Source organism: Giraffa tippelskirchi, chromosome 4, assembly GCF_054371585.1.
Source record: "Giraffa tippelskirchi isolate mGirTip1 chromosome 4, T2T-mGirTip1v1.2.pri, whole genome shotgun sequence".
Classification (NCBI taxonomy): Eukaryota; Metazoa; Chordata; class Mammalia; order Artiodactyla; family Giraffidae; genus Giraffa; species Giraffa tippelskirchi.
In genome coordinates, this window is record NC_137278.1 from 121,069,359 (window position 1) to 121,083,510 (window position 14,152).

Sequence of the window (14,152 nt, forward strand, 5' to 3'; positions counted from 1 at the left end):
TTGGGTTTTTTTGCCCCTTCCCCTTTGTCTCTTTGGGGAAAAACATACTCAACCTCTCAGACAATTAACTCTCTATGAACTACTCCAGTATTCCACCAAAAGAATAATGACCAGGAAGCACAATCACAGGGCCAGTTCTGTTGGTCTTTTGCTGAGTTCCTGGGAAAATGATTCCTACGAACTTTTTATTGAAATTTCCCTGGAAACTGTCAGCCAAAGATCCAGAGAAATTTTATGGTTCACATCATAACCTGAGCCCCCAAATAAAGACACTGTAGAAATATGCTATGTCAGTGAGTTTGCTGAGGGTTGGCTTTTCTTGCCTGTGAAATGAGAAGCTCTTTAATCATCTTTAGCTCTGACTTTAAAATTCACTGGCACAGTTCTGTCTGAGATGGTTCGCTTTTGATGATGCTGCTTGTAAAGAAAAAACCAGCAAGATCAAAACTGAGAATCAGAGATGTTAGTGTTCCTAAGATTGTACAGTTAGCAATGACAGAGACTGGATTTTAAACCCACATTATTTTGCTGTCTTACCTCTCATGAGAAAATTTGGATGAAATGCATCTATAAGTTTTCTACATATTTTTTGCCCCTCTGATGCATTTTTTTAAAAAGATTAATGAGTATTTCTATACCCAGTGCTCCATGTTTAAATCAAGATCACAGGGCAACCCTTTAGAAGGACCCAAGCAAATGAGTTCCTAACTTGTCCTGGGTCATTCAATTCTCAATTCTCCCTAACAAGCTAAAGTGGCAAAGTCTGACAGTTTTTTCTTTTTGCTTCTGGAATGTGTTTTTGTATTTTGGGAACAAGTACTTCTCATGTTCCAGTAATTCATACCATCTCAAATGTTTTCAGTGAAGCCAGGCTGTGAAGGAACTCAAGAGGAAGTTAAAAACAAAAACCAAAAACTGCCGATGATCACTCCCAGCTCATCCCTGTCACTCCATCTCACAAAGAGCTAGCCTGAACATGAAACACTATCTCAAACTTAGTATAAAATTCATTTTAAAGGGTCTTCCATGACTTCTAATCTAGCTGTATAACAATACAGGCTCTAATTTCCTTTTCTGAAGTTTGACACCATCCAAAAATTAAATCAAAATGTTTCTTCAGAATCTCCCTGGTCTCTTTTTTTATTTGATGAAGCTAGCAGCTGTGTCCACTCACCAAAGTGGCCAAAACAAGACAGGAAACGATTCTAATGACTATGGATACATAGCATCTCAACATGAGTTATGTCTTCCAGGTCAACTGAAAAGGGTGCAATCTTGATAAAGCATTTACAAGTGTCAGCTGCTTTCAAATTTCCCAATGAAAGTTTTCTGAATGTGACTGTCTTTTGAAGAGAAAGAAAGGGAACAATTCAATCCCAAGAAAGCATTAAAACATTTGCATACAACATTCTAAGAGGTTATATTAACAAAAGTTAACCCTGGAATAGTATGCAACAACAAAAGGAACAAACTGTTGATAAAGCAATAACATGTAAGAATCACACAGTCATTTTGCTAAGGGAAAGAAGCTGGAGACAATAAAGTATATGTTACAAGATTCCATTTATATGTATTCACACATGAAACTCAAGACAATGATTATCTGGGAGGAGGATTAACTAGGAAAGGACAGAAAAAAACTTCTGGGTGCCAAAAGTGTTCAGTGTTCAATCTGGATGGTGGTTATGCAGGTACATATGCACCTGTGAAAAATCATTGGGCTATGTGCTTAAGATCAGTGTTTGTCAAGTTCTTCCTCAATGTATGTTAAATTTATTCTTCAATAAAAAAAATTTTTTTTAAGTTTAGCCCAGTTGTATAGATGAGAGAAAGGTTATATAATTCATGCCTTGAATATTACTGATAATTCTGTTTCTCTAGTACACAAACTTTTTTTAATGCTACTTACAGCACACAATTCCTTATTTGCAGTGATGAAATGCAAAAAAACTATGAAAACTGAAGTTTTTCAACTGACTTGAACTGAAGTGAAGCTATTTACACCTTTATTCATTCCACCTTCTACCTAGTGTAAAAATATTCACCTGCTTTTCTGTGGATGTGTTTTTGATTATAGGATGTCACCCACACCTCCACTGTGATGGTTACAGAACATACAGTATCACACACACCTTATGACCTTTGTGAAACCTGCAAATGTTCGAAATTTCTAAACACTGCTGGACCCAGTGGTTTCAGGTAAGATATTGTTAAGCTTCATTTATTTGAGGATACATTTGAAGAGTTTTAACCAGAACCCCAGACCTGTGATGTCAGAGATACTTTATTGCTTAAGATGAAAGTGTTAGTCACTCAGTCATGTCCGACTCTTTGCAAACCCATGGATGGTAGCCCACCAGGCTCCTCTGTCCATGGGATTCTCCAGGCAAGAATACTGGAGTGGGTAGCCATTCCCTTCTCCAGGACATCTTCCCAACCTAGGGATTGAACCTGGGTCTCCCGCATTGCAAGCAGATTCTTTACCATCTGAGCCACCTGGTAAAACCATTTAAGATGAGACTGAATTTATTTAAGTAAACTGTGGTTGAATTATTTAAGTAAATATAAGGTAAATGATAAGGTGGCTCACAACCAAAATTGTAAAAGTGACATGGAAATGACTTAAGCTTAAGAAATATCTTTCCAGCATGCTCAGAACGATGTTAATACGTCATACAGAACACCAAGTTGCCTACCTAAGACAAAGGGTGGGGAGGGAGTGCTTTCTTTGCATCTTCCCCAGCCAGCACCCAGAAGGAACTTGCATGCGCTATCCCTCAATAAAAGCTTGTTAGATTGAACCAAATCTCCAGCATTCCTCATCCTTTGATTTCTGTTACCCACCATCCCTGAAAGGAAAAACTAAATGCATTTTTGAAAAATAAAGTTGAAGGCCTTTGAGGCATAGTGCTTTTGTTCCTTTTGGTTGATTGGAAGAATTGATAGAACCGCATCTTGGTTTGTACCTTTTAACTTTAGGATGGGTCTCTACTGGAAACCCTCAAAGACTCAAATCAATCACTAAATCCCCGCTGTTTATTCTGTGCATCCAAGGACAGCAATCTCACAACCCAAACCACATGAAATTCACCACTGACTGCAGGAAAAGATTCACTTTTTTTGTGCTGACTCTCCTTGGTACCATTCCTGCTGAACAGCTGCTTTCACATTTCTTCACTTTATTCCTTTATATTTTCCTCAAGGAAAAGAACTCATCATAAGGATCCTGCCCAGATATATTCCGGAAGCACTGTAAGTGTTTGCCTCATGCTTCTCTATCAGCTTCAGGACCATCATAAATCAACATTTGGCGGATGGAGGTGCTCAGACCAGAAATCATGCCTTTGAAAAGACAGCATCATTCTCCTCGAGCAGCTGCAGCCTTTTATTAATGGCTCAGGAGGCTTTCACACCTCCTTTTAAATCCAGTGCATTTGAAGTAATAAAACAGGGAGCAGTTTACAGGCAGGAAATATTAAAATGTTTAATTGCTTTTTTTCCCCTTAGCACAAGGCAGACAGCCTCAAGCGTTCTCTAACACATGAAGAAAAGGACACCTGTCCATGCTTGAATGGACATGAAACAGGGGATTGCTAAATTGAACACACCTGTGACCAAACCGCCTTTACCCACATCATGCCCATTTTTTTTTTTTTGCTAGTTCTAGCCATTTCCTTCCAACTACTTTTCATTTTCTTCTTCCTTCTCCTTGTCTAATTACAACAAAACACAAAGGAGAATAAACTGATATCATGTCCAAGATGATTCCCTAATCTATCTCAAAGAGAAACTGAGCACAAATGGAACCTGAACATCTTTCCAATTGTCCAGTCCTATAGTTTATAATCAAAACCCTTGAACCCTTCTCAGAGAAAATGGGATCTGAATGTGTGAATATAAATGCGATCAGTAAACTTTTGATAAGTCTATCTATATGATGGACCAAGGCAACCTGAGGTCAAGTTCCAGCTCGGCCAACTGCTGGTTGAATGACTTTGGACAGGTTGGTACCTTCTCTGAGTTTCAGTTGGCTCATCTGTAAAATAAGGGTGATCAATAGTGCCACTCACATGAGGTGGTTGTGGCCATTAAATGAGATGTCCATTGTTATGTGTTCCATATGGTTTGGCACTAGCATTAGCAACCCTTTTATTATAATTCATTCTAAAGACAATTGTTTCTAAAACAAAAGAAGATATGGCTAACACTCTTCCATGAACAATTGACAGTAGTACAAGAGTATCTTGCTGAAATTTGTATTGGTTATCTACTGTTACATAACAAATTTTCACAAACTTAACTGTTTAAAACATCCCTTTATTAGCTCACAGCTGTGTCTTCAGAGGGGTTTCCCAGGTGGCATCAGTGGTCAAGAACCCACCTGCCAATTCAGGAGACACTAGAGACATGAGTTTGATCCCTGGGTGGGGAAGATCCCCTGGAGGAAGGAATGGCAACCCACTCCAGTATTCTTGCCTGGACAGTCCCTGTGGACAGGGAAGCCTGGCGGGCTACAGTCCATGGGGTCACACAGGGATGGAGAGGACTGAAGCCACTTAGCGTGCGTGCAGTCAGAAGTCCCTCACTGCACGACTGGGTCCACTTCTTCTGTATCACAGGCTGAAATCCAAGGGTGGACCAGGTTGAGTTCTTATTTAGAGATTTTAAGGAACAATCACGTCCATGCTCGCATGGGCGCTGATCAAGTTATTTTCTTGTAGTTGTATTCTGAGATCCTGTTTCCTTGCTGGCTCTCAGCAAGGGACCTCTCTTAGCATTTAGAGCACGCACTCAGTTCAGACAGTTCCTCCATCTTCAAAGTCAGCAGCAGAGTGTTTCCTTCATGCCGAATCCCTCTAAATGCTTCAATTCACTCTGACTTCTGCAACCAGCCAGGGAAAAGTCTGCTTTTAAAGAGGTCATGCAATTGAGTTAGTCCAGCCCATGTATTTTCCTATTTTAAGGGAAACCGATAAGCTTAATTTCACCAACAAAAATCCCTTTTTGCCATGCATTGTTACATAATCATGAAGTACTATGACACCAGGGAGCTGAGGACCTGGGGGCCATGGAAGGATTCTGACTACTGGAAAAATTTAAGATTAGAAGTTGGGATGAAAAACCATGTATTATATTTTAAGGCAGAATCAGAAAGCAATGTACAACCTCCTAACCACTTTTTCTGCTCTCCATTTATATATATATATATATTTATTTATTTGGCTGTGCCAGGTCTTAGCAACATGTGGGAAACCTGGTTCTCTGACCAGGGACTGAACTTGGGGCCCCTGCATTAGAAACACAGAGCCATGGGACCACCAGGGAAGCCTCTGGTCTCCATTCTTGCTCCCTTCAAATTCAATCTTCATAGAGCTGCCTGGACTAAACTTCCAAAAGCAAAATTTGTAAGCTCCTCATTGCCTACAAGAGCAAATCTAAACCTCTTAACTTGACCCACAAACCCTCTATGATTTGGCTGGTATCTCAAAACTACCTTTGAAGCTCCATACTAATTCCATAATCATGTATTGAAACACCAAAGTGCTTAGTTTCCTTCATCCACCATGATGTTGCTCACTTGTGTCTTTATTCAAGCTGTCCTCTCAGCCCAGAACAATCTATTTTCACCACCCTTTTGTGGTGGTGAAATTAAAGAATGAATAGCTCTTATTCATTCTTTAATTTTGCTTATCACTTCACTTACTCATTCATTCATCCAATAAATAACTGCCAAATATCCACTCTATGACAGAGATAAGGCTATAGTGAAATAGACTCAGGCAGTCTCTACTGTCATAGAACAGACACTGTCTTTGGGGGAAAAGCACTTAACCAAGTACAGCCCAGTGACTGGAGGAGGGCTGATGCACCCAACAAAGACACTTGACCAAAGTCAGAAGTTTTCTGGAGGAAGTGACATCCAAGTCAAGACTCTAAGTATGAGTAGGAGTTAAATGGGAGTAAGAAATGGGAGTGTGGAAGGGGAGAAAGCTCCAGACAAAGGCAATAGCATGAAAACATACAGGTATATACATGTTAGAAAGAACATGGTTCCTTTGAGAGACCAAAATATTTCCATTTCACTGGAGTATGGAGTTCTGGGGCCAGTACAGGAGTTGTCCTAGGGTATTGAGGAAGAATTGAAGCCTAAGACTAGATTTCTGTTTAGTGACATCTCCCTAGCTGGCCTACAGATAATAGACTGGAGAACAGGCTAACAAGAGAGAGGAAACCAACAGGGAGTTCAGAGCAGTCATCCAGACCAAACATGACTGTAAGCGATTTTCTGTAGAGGCGAAAGAGATTGAGGGAAATGGAGAGACCTGAGAGATGATGCCACCTACAGGAACTTGGTGATGAATCTGCTACTGGGGCTGAGAGAGGGTGATGCCCTTGTCTCTGGCCTGGGAAACAGGGTGGATGTGAGGGCCTGTCACGGTCAGCGGGAACATGGGTGGAGGAGTGGTTTTGTGGGGGAAGATAATTGTTACCAAATGGCTTCTGGGATAGCCAGCAATTTACAGAGACTATTTTAATTCTTCCTAGCCCACCTGTATGATTCAGCTACATTAAGCAAGAAAAGGTCATTTGCTGAGTATAAGGGGAAGAAGGGAAGATATAGAAGTGGCACTAAGTCACTTGTTCCCCCCAATTATCCCCTTCTAGTCCCAGGGTAGAAGAGTGTCATCATCTGGGACTTCTTACTCATTCTAGGTAAGGATGATGGAGAATGATCGTAATGATCCTTCCCTCTGATGTTGAGCTCTTCCCCAAATATCTGCATGGCTCACCCTTGCCCTCTCTTTATCTGAATCTCTACTTAACTGTCATATGATTAGAGGGGACTTGCTGATCACCCTTCATAAAGAGCAAAATCTCATATTCATGCTCCAGCACTTGCTAGCTTGCTTTTACTCTATAGCACTTTTGACAGAATGTGTGTGTTTGTGTATAAGTGAATTGTCTCTTTTAGTAGAATATAAGTACCACAAAGGCAAAGACTTTGGTCCATTTGTTTGCTGTTGAATCTCTCTCTCTAGAATAGTGTTTGGACATAGTGGGCACCAGTAAATAATTGTTGGGTAGATGAATAAATGTAGGAATGAAAGTGTGTTGTTCAGAAGACTAACCTTGGCTGGAGAAAATCACATGGGAATCTTCAGGATAAAAACAGTATTAGAACCATATAAAGTAGATAAATTTTCTCAAGAAGAGAATACAGATTTAGGAAAGATCTCTGAGAAATTCCAACATTTAGCAACCTTTAAATGATAACCTGTAAGGAGAAGAGGCAGTCAGGGAAGCCAAAGAAAAATCAGGATTTGGGGAGTGAGAGATGCCAAGGAGGAGGAGAATCATGAAAGAGGTGGCAATAGTGTGGCAAATGCAACCAAGAAGACAAATAAGTGTTCTAGAAAGTCTACATTGGGTTTTGCAACCCAAATGCCATTTGTGGCCCTTATTGAGAACAATTTGAGAGAAAGGTGAAGATGAGGACCAGAAATCAGTCAGTTTGGAAGTCAAAGGTAAGAGAGAAAGGATAAAAGTAGTTGAGAGAAGTAACTAGAGGGATGCTGGAGAGATGCCTAGGAGAGTTGCTTTTCTTATGATGGTAGAGGCTTAAACAAGACTAAAGGTTGGTGGGAAAGAGAGAGCAAAGAAGGAAGAGGTTTAAGATAAGAGAGAGCAAAATAATAATAATAATAATAATCAATACCTGGAGATCTCTGCAGTACCGGAAGTGAGGCTTCCTTCTTCTGCAACCCTCCGCTGACCTCTCCCTGCCCCTCCTCCTCTCCTTCCTCTCTGTGTCAACTGTGCTGTTATTAATAACAGCCTGTGTCTGTTATTAAGCTTATCCAGTGAAATTGTAACTCTGCTTATGTCACTGTTGGGTCACTAGTTTATGAGCTTCATTAGGGAAGGGAGAACTTCTGATTCATCTTTTTATCCTGATGAACTGGCACAGAATCTGGTACATAACAAATACTCAGTAAGGTATCCAATGAGAAAAATGAACAAAAGAAGTGATGGAGTAGACTTCTGACTCGACGGACTCAACAAGTATATGTTGAATGCTCACTCTGTTCCAGGCTCCACTGTGGGCTCTGATCATTGATCAGGAACAAAGCAAAGCCCATGAGCAAGTGAACTGAGGAAAAAACACAAAAATGTGGAGGGAGAAATAAAAGCAGACTTGAGGTAAATGAAACATCATGAACCAGCACTTCATATATTCAGTAATGTTGATACTTTAGAAGGGACATCATGCTTCTTCACAGCCAATTTTTTCCACATGTGAGGGGAGGATTTACTTACCATTTATTAGGATTGATTTTAGTCTTGCTTCCTCATTTCCTGTTTTTCATGATACTTTTAATCTATGAATCACTTGCCTGAATTTGCCTGTCTCTGTAATCTCTCAAAAGTGGATTGAACTGGTTTTCCAACTCTTTACTAAGAGAAAGACCAAGATCCAAGATCACAGAGTACCATGGGTTAAAGCCTTTACCATGCCTTCTTCCAAAGTACCTTCTCACTGAGGACCACAGTCATCATTATGTTCTTCTACAGGAATTAAATGGAAAAGATGAGAAAGAAAAAAAAAAAAGCAGGGCTTTAGGAGATGTTACTCAAACATTCCCAAATGGGAGTGTCTATGTTTGAGTCATTACTGAACTTTTAGGAACACCCTAAGCCTCATAGATAGGAGGGATTGAGGCATCAACACACAACAACACTACTGTGATGCCAACAAGCCATTCTAGGTCACTTATGCAAATGACACAAAAGTTATCCAAACAAACATATAAGGGAACATGGCAGTCACTATGGAATATTTAAGAATCCACAGCCTCAAGGTTCTTGGATATCGGTGTTAATCAAACAGTCACGTTTTCTTAATGTGGCCATATTTTCAAAAATAAGATTAAAATCCTTGGTTGACTCTTTCTATTCTGAAAACCAGTTTCTAGTCGTGGTTGACCCTTTCATCTATTCGCCCAATGATATCATCCAATTGAACAATCACCTCCCCGTGGATTGCTCCCAGTTCTTAAGCCAAGGGCTCAAACTTCCGTGTTATAACCTTCTAGCCAGATATCTGGATGTCCCTCCAATACCACAAAGCAAGCATCTTTAAAACCAAACTCATTCTCTTCCTCTGCAAAACTAGTTCTTCCACCCAACTTCCCAGCTTCCATTAATGATGCCACTGTTCCACTAACTGAAAACCTTCCCTTTATTAACCTTTCCTTCTCTCCCGTTCTTCATTTCTGTTGAGAGATTTTCTAACACGCATTTGCAACATATTATTCCAACCCATCCTCCTTAACATTCGACTCCTTTTATTCTCACTGCCTCCAACCTAGTTCAAACTCTTTATCTTCTCACCTGGACTTAGCAAGCACTATTACTGGGGAAAAAAAATTTTACCACCAGACAGATTCGTATTTGAACGCTGGTTTCATCTCTTTCTAGTTGTGTGATTTTCAAGATTTTCCCAAGCTCTCTAATCCTCAGTTTGCTCCCTTAAATGATGGCTCATTTCATGAGAACATAAACAATGTATGTTAAAGTGCCTGGCAAATCATTGCTCGAAGATCAATGACTCTTTTCCCCACTCCTAAAGTGTTCTTGTCGTATCTTTTCCATACTCATAAACTTCAAATGATTTCCCTTTTTCTACAAAACCAAGATCCAGCTACTTATTTGCCCTCCACAGTATCGACCAAGCTACTTTCCCAGCTTCCATTTCCCAAAGTCAGCCTCTCCATCATCCTCAAACATGCCCACACTTTCATGATGCTTATCTTTCCACGGTATATGACTTTCCCATTACTCCCCACCAGTCAAAAACCTACCTATCCTTTAAGAAACAATATAAATGCCACCTCCTCCAAAAGGTGTAATTCTGATATTCAAATATGTGTTCTGGGGGACTCTCCTGGTGGTCCAGTGATTAAGAATCTTCCCTGCAATGCAGGAGACATGAATTTAACCCCTGGTTGGAGAACTAAGACCCCACGTCCCTTGGAGCAACTAAGCCCATGCACCTCAACTACTGAGACTGCAAGCCGTAACTAGAGAGTCTTTGTGCCACAACAAAAGTTCCCGCGTGACTCAACAAAGGTCCTATATGCCAAAACCCAGCACAGCCAAAAATAAATAAATAGATATTTTAAAAACATATATGTGTTCTACCTTTGAATGCCCACTTTACTTTCTTAATATCTACATTATAGGATTTATCATATTCTGCTTCATACTATGATCTCAAGTATCCTGTTTCATTCTATGTTTAGAACTGTGAAGTAACTTCTCATTCATCTCCAAAGCCTACCACTTTTCACTTATTTGATACTCAGGAAATGAGCAGAATTGATTGTAAGTACACATCCCTAGAAGAGTTGCCTTTTCAAATCTGATGCAGGCAATCATTTTTGTCTATTTTAACCAATGATACATTCTGATGCCTAAGAGAGTGCTTAAAATAGAGTCAGTGCTCCCAAACTGTCTACTGAATGACTTTAAAACCCAAGATTAGTTTTTGAGTCCCCCCCCCAAAAAAAATCCCATATAATCCAATTTTTAAAATCATACCAATGATTAATAGTAACACCTAAGTTCTGCACAGTCTCCTCATCTCCCACCAAGGACATCCTGTCGTGTGTGATTGACATGAAATGGGTGCCAACTGTCCACCCAGGGAGAACACTCAGAGGAAGAGCGCCTGGTCCCCATGCCCTCAGGTGCCCTTCACTAAACAGGCTTCTCGACAGCTGCCTGATGACATGCCATTGCTCCACACGCACCTTTCTCTCTGGCCGAGACACCCGGGCTGCAATTTAGTAGGGCCAATAAATTAAAGCCTGAGAGAACAATCACAGGAACGCTGGCCTCTGAAGTCAAGGCCAGCCAGCAGTATGATTCAGGCACTGAATGTCACCACCCTCTGCTTCAGTCAGAATCCTGAGAGAAATCACTTGCCAGCCCAGCCAGTGTCAGAAAAACACCACTGAGTTGCTGGCCAAGCTCCCACACACACAGGCTGTGGACACCATTTTGCTAACTGACAAAGCTTTAAGCTGTGCCTGCCGAGTCAGCCTGTTCGCTCCCTGCTGTGGAAGGTGGGAGGAGAGAGGGAGCGAGAAGACAAAAACCTTTCAAGTCAGACAGACCAGGTTTTCTGAATGCTGGCTCCCCCACTGACTTGCAGCACAGCTGTGGGCATTTTATCAGCCTCCCGGGCTGCAGATTTCTTATCTCTAAAATAATACCTACCTGACAGCACTGTTGCAGAAATGAATGGGGATCTATGTAAAGCACCAGGCACTAGGATTGCTGGTGGTATTATTGCTATTAATAGATTAGAGCATCAAAGAAACCAACCACAGGAGATGAAGCCAGCATTCCTAACACAATCCCAGAAATTCACCTTTACTAATTCACTAGAATATGGCCTATTTTGTCCCTTGGAAGGATAATGACATATTTCTAAGAAAAGTAAGCAAGTGTTAATCGTAAGCATTCTAAAATCCAACTGACAAAAACTTGCAGATGGAATTTTGGAACTTATCCCTGGCCGAAAGTTCACTGGCTTGACCTCATTTTCCCTCAGCTCCGGAACCTCAAAACTCAACGAACAGTGCCCCCGCGCCTCAAAGTCCTGCCACCCACAAAGATTGCCTGCTTCTCAGCAGTTTGCCTGCTCAGCTTCCATCCTGTGATCACCCTCTCCTCTCAACCAACACACACACGCCAGACCTCCTGGGTCATCCTGACCCAGCCTCAGAACTCACTCAAACTCTTTCTCACCTTCATTCCCAGGACTTCGAGGCTCCAGAAAGAGGAAGTGCAGAAGAAGGGACTTTTTCCCACAGCAGCCACAATCTGAGAAAGTACCAACACGTTTGGCAATCACAGGAACTTACTCAACCGTCACTTGTTATTCTTGCTTGTTAGGTAAGTAAAGTCCCGAGTCTGACTGCATCTGAAATACATCCTTTCTAAGGTTTATCTTGTATCCTACATCTTATATAGATCATCAGTACATAAATCACACAGACTACTAATGTCATATGTCCCTTCTTGTGAGCCATCCGGGTGATGGAGTCATCGTGTGCTGCACTGTATGATTTTCTGCTGAGCTCCTTATCTGATTCTGTGATACCCAAACTGACACTAATTCTGGAACTTTCTCCCCACTGGCTAAGGAAGACAACATCTTTACTTTTCAATTGTGGAGCTGGCTCCTGTATCTAAAACGAAATGGAGGAGTCGTTTGAGAATTACCTTAGGCACCATGTTCTATGTGCTATGCTTAGTCGTTCAGTCGTGTCCAACTCTTTGTGACCCCATGGACTGTAGCCCGCTCGGCTCCTCTCTGTGGGGATTCTCCAGGCAGGAATACTGGAGTGGGTTGCCATGCCCTCCTCCAGGGGACCTTCCCAACCCAGAGATCAAACCCAGATCTCATGCATTGCAGGCAGATTCTTTACCAGCTGAGCCTCCAGGGAAACCCAAGAGTCCTAGAGTGGATAGCCTATCCCATGTTCTATAGCACCCACCTTATTTGCTTATTCTCAGCTTTCATGGGAGGTCTTCAAAGTTGCCTTGCGTCATTCAATCATCTCTTCTTCTTCTAGCCTCAGCCCACATCATTTCTCATCTATCTGTTGCAATCATCTATTAACATTTGTATCTGCCTCCAGGCCAACTCACTTTAGCCCTATTCTCCTCCTATATCTTCACAGCAGAGTGATCATTCTGGACAGCAGGTCTTTCTGAATTACTACATTACTCACAAACTCTTAAAGGTTCCCATTGCCACAAACACTCCAAACTCCTATGAGTAGCAGGTGAAGCTCTTTATGATCTCATCCCTGCCATCTTATCTCTTACCACAGGCTTGTTCTGTTCTGTGCTAACTACCAAAGACATTGCACTGTTTTCCACCTCCATACCTCCTACTAGGCAGTCCTCCCTGCCAGGGAAAGGAACATCCTTTCCCACCTACCTTCCAAACCTGGAAAGCTCTGAGTCCTCTTTCAAGAATCGGCTCAAACCAGACCTCACCAGTTAGAGATGCTATCTTCCTCCTTTTCACCCTCACTCTTCCTCATCCTTTATTTGTGCTATTGTATCTCTCACTCTGGGGCTTCCCATGTGGCACAGTAGTAAAGAATCAGCCTGCAATGCAGTAGATGCAAAACACACGGGTTTGATCCCTGGATTGGGAAGATCCACAGGAGTACGAAATGGCAACCCACTCCAGTATTCTTGCCTGGAGAATTCCATGGACAGAGAAGCCTGGCAGGCTACAGTCCATGGGGTCTCAAAGAGTCAGACACAACTGAGCGCACACACAGCATCTCTCACTCTGAATGAGCTTTTTTGTTTGTGCCTCAACTACTAGCCTACAAGCTCTTTAACAGTAAGAACTGCATCTCATTTACCTTTGGCTCCTTAGTGCCATGAAATGCCCAGCACATAGTAGGTGTTCTATAAACATCGATTACATTGACCTTTTCTCATTCCTTTGGCGAATCTTTGGACAAAATCTATCCTAAAATGACATCAGCTACAAAAGAACAATACTGAAAGATTTGTTCCTACCCTAATTGGTTGGCATATCATTTCATATTCCAGGAACACCTTAACCATATTTTCTTTTGATTCAAATAGTTTTTCTTAGAAAGTCATCTTATTTTGCCAGTTTGAACAAGCCTGGGAGCTTTGGTGTTTGTTTTAAAACTGAAAAGTGCCTTAAGAGGTACTTTGCACACTTGGACAGGGTTGAGAAGAGACCCACAGAGATGATTAAAGGCTGGAAAACAGACTAAGAGAACTGGAAGGAAAAGCTAACGGCAATTTAGGAGTCGACAATTTAGGAGTCGACGTCAAGCATGTGAAGGGCTGTTATTACTGCGGAGGCTGACAAGCCCATCATGTCCGTATCCTCTTGAGGGAGAGCAACAGGAAGTGAGGTGAGCTGCAAGGCAGAAAACACGAGTGAGACAGAGAAGAACATTCTTGGCAGAAGACATTGCTAAACAATGAAGGATCCAACAGGAATGATACTTCTTAGTCTTTTTTTCTTCGGAGGTAGAGAGACATAGGAAATGTTCCCAACTGTCTGGAATGTTCCACA

The 14,152-nt window shown here is 41.5% G+C and overlaps 2 long non-coding RNA genes across 3 annotated transcripts in view; both read right to left on the reverse strand.

Annotated features, from left to right (window-relative positions):
- Positions 1-4,299: 4,299 nt before the first annotated feature.
- LOC145503635 (uncharacterized) lies at positions 4,300-10,073 on the reverse strand. 2 transcript variants are annotated; one of them, XR_014051604.1, is made up of 5 exons: positions 9,864-10,058; positions 8,320-8,568; positions 7,718-8,152; positions 7,131-7,276; positions 4,300-4,904 (listed from the first exon to the last, which is right to left on the reverse strand). It is a non-coding gene; the product is annotated as an uncharacterized LOC145503635 (long non-coding RNA). The 2 variants fall into 2 exon arrangements; XR_014051603.1 differs by lacking the exon at positions 7,131-7,276 and having other exon boundaries at positions 9,864-10,073.
- Positions 10,074-12,569: 2,496 nt separating this feature from the next.
- LOC145503636 (uncharacterized) overlaps positions 12,570-14,152 on the reverse strand; it is a 51,342-nt gene continuing 49,759 nt past the window's right edge. Inside the window, exon 5 of the long non-coding RNA XR_014051605.1 lies at positions 12,570-13,993. This is a non-coding gene — a long non-coding RNA (uncharacterized LOC145503636). The remainder of the gene's footprint in view (positions 13,994-14,152) is intronic.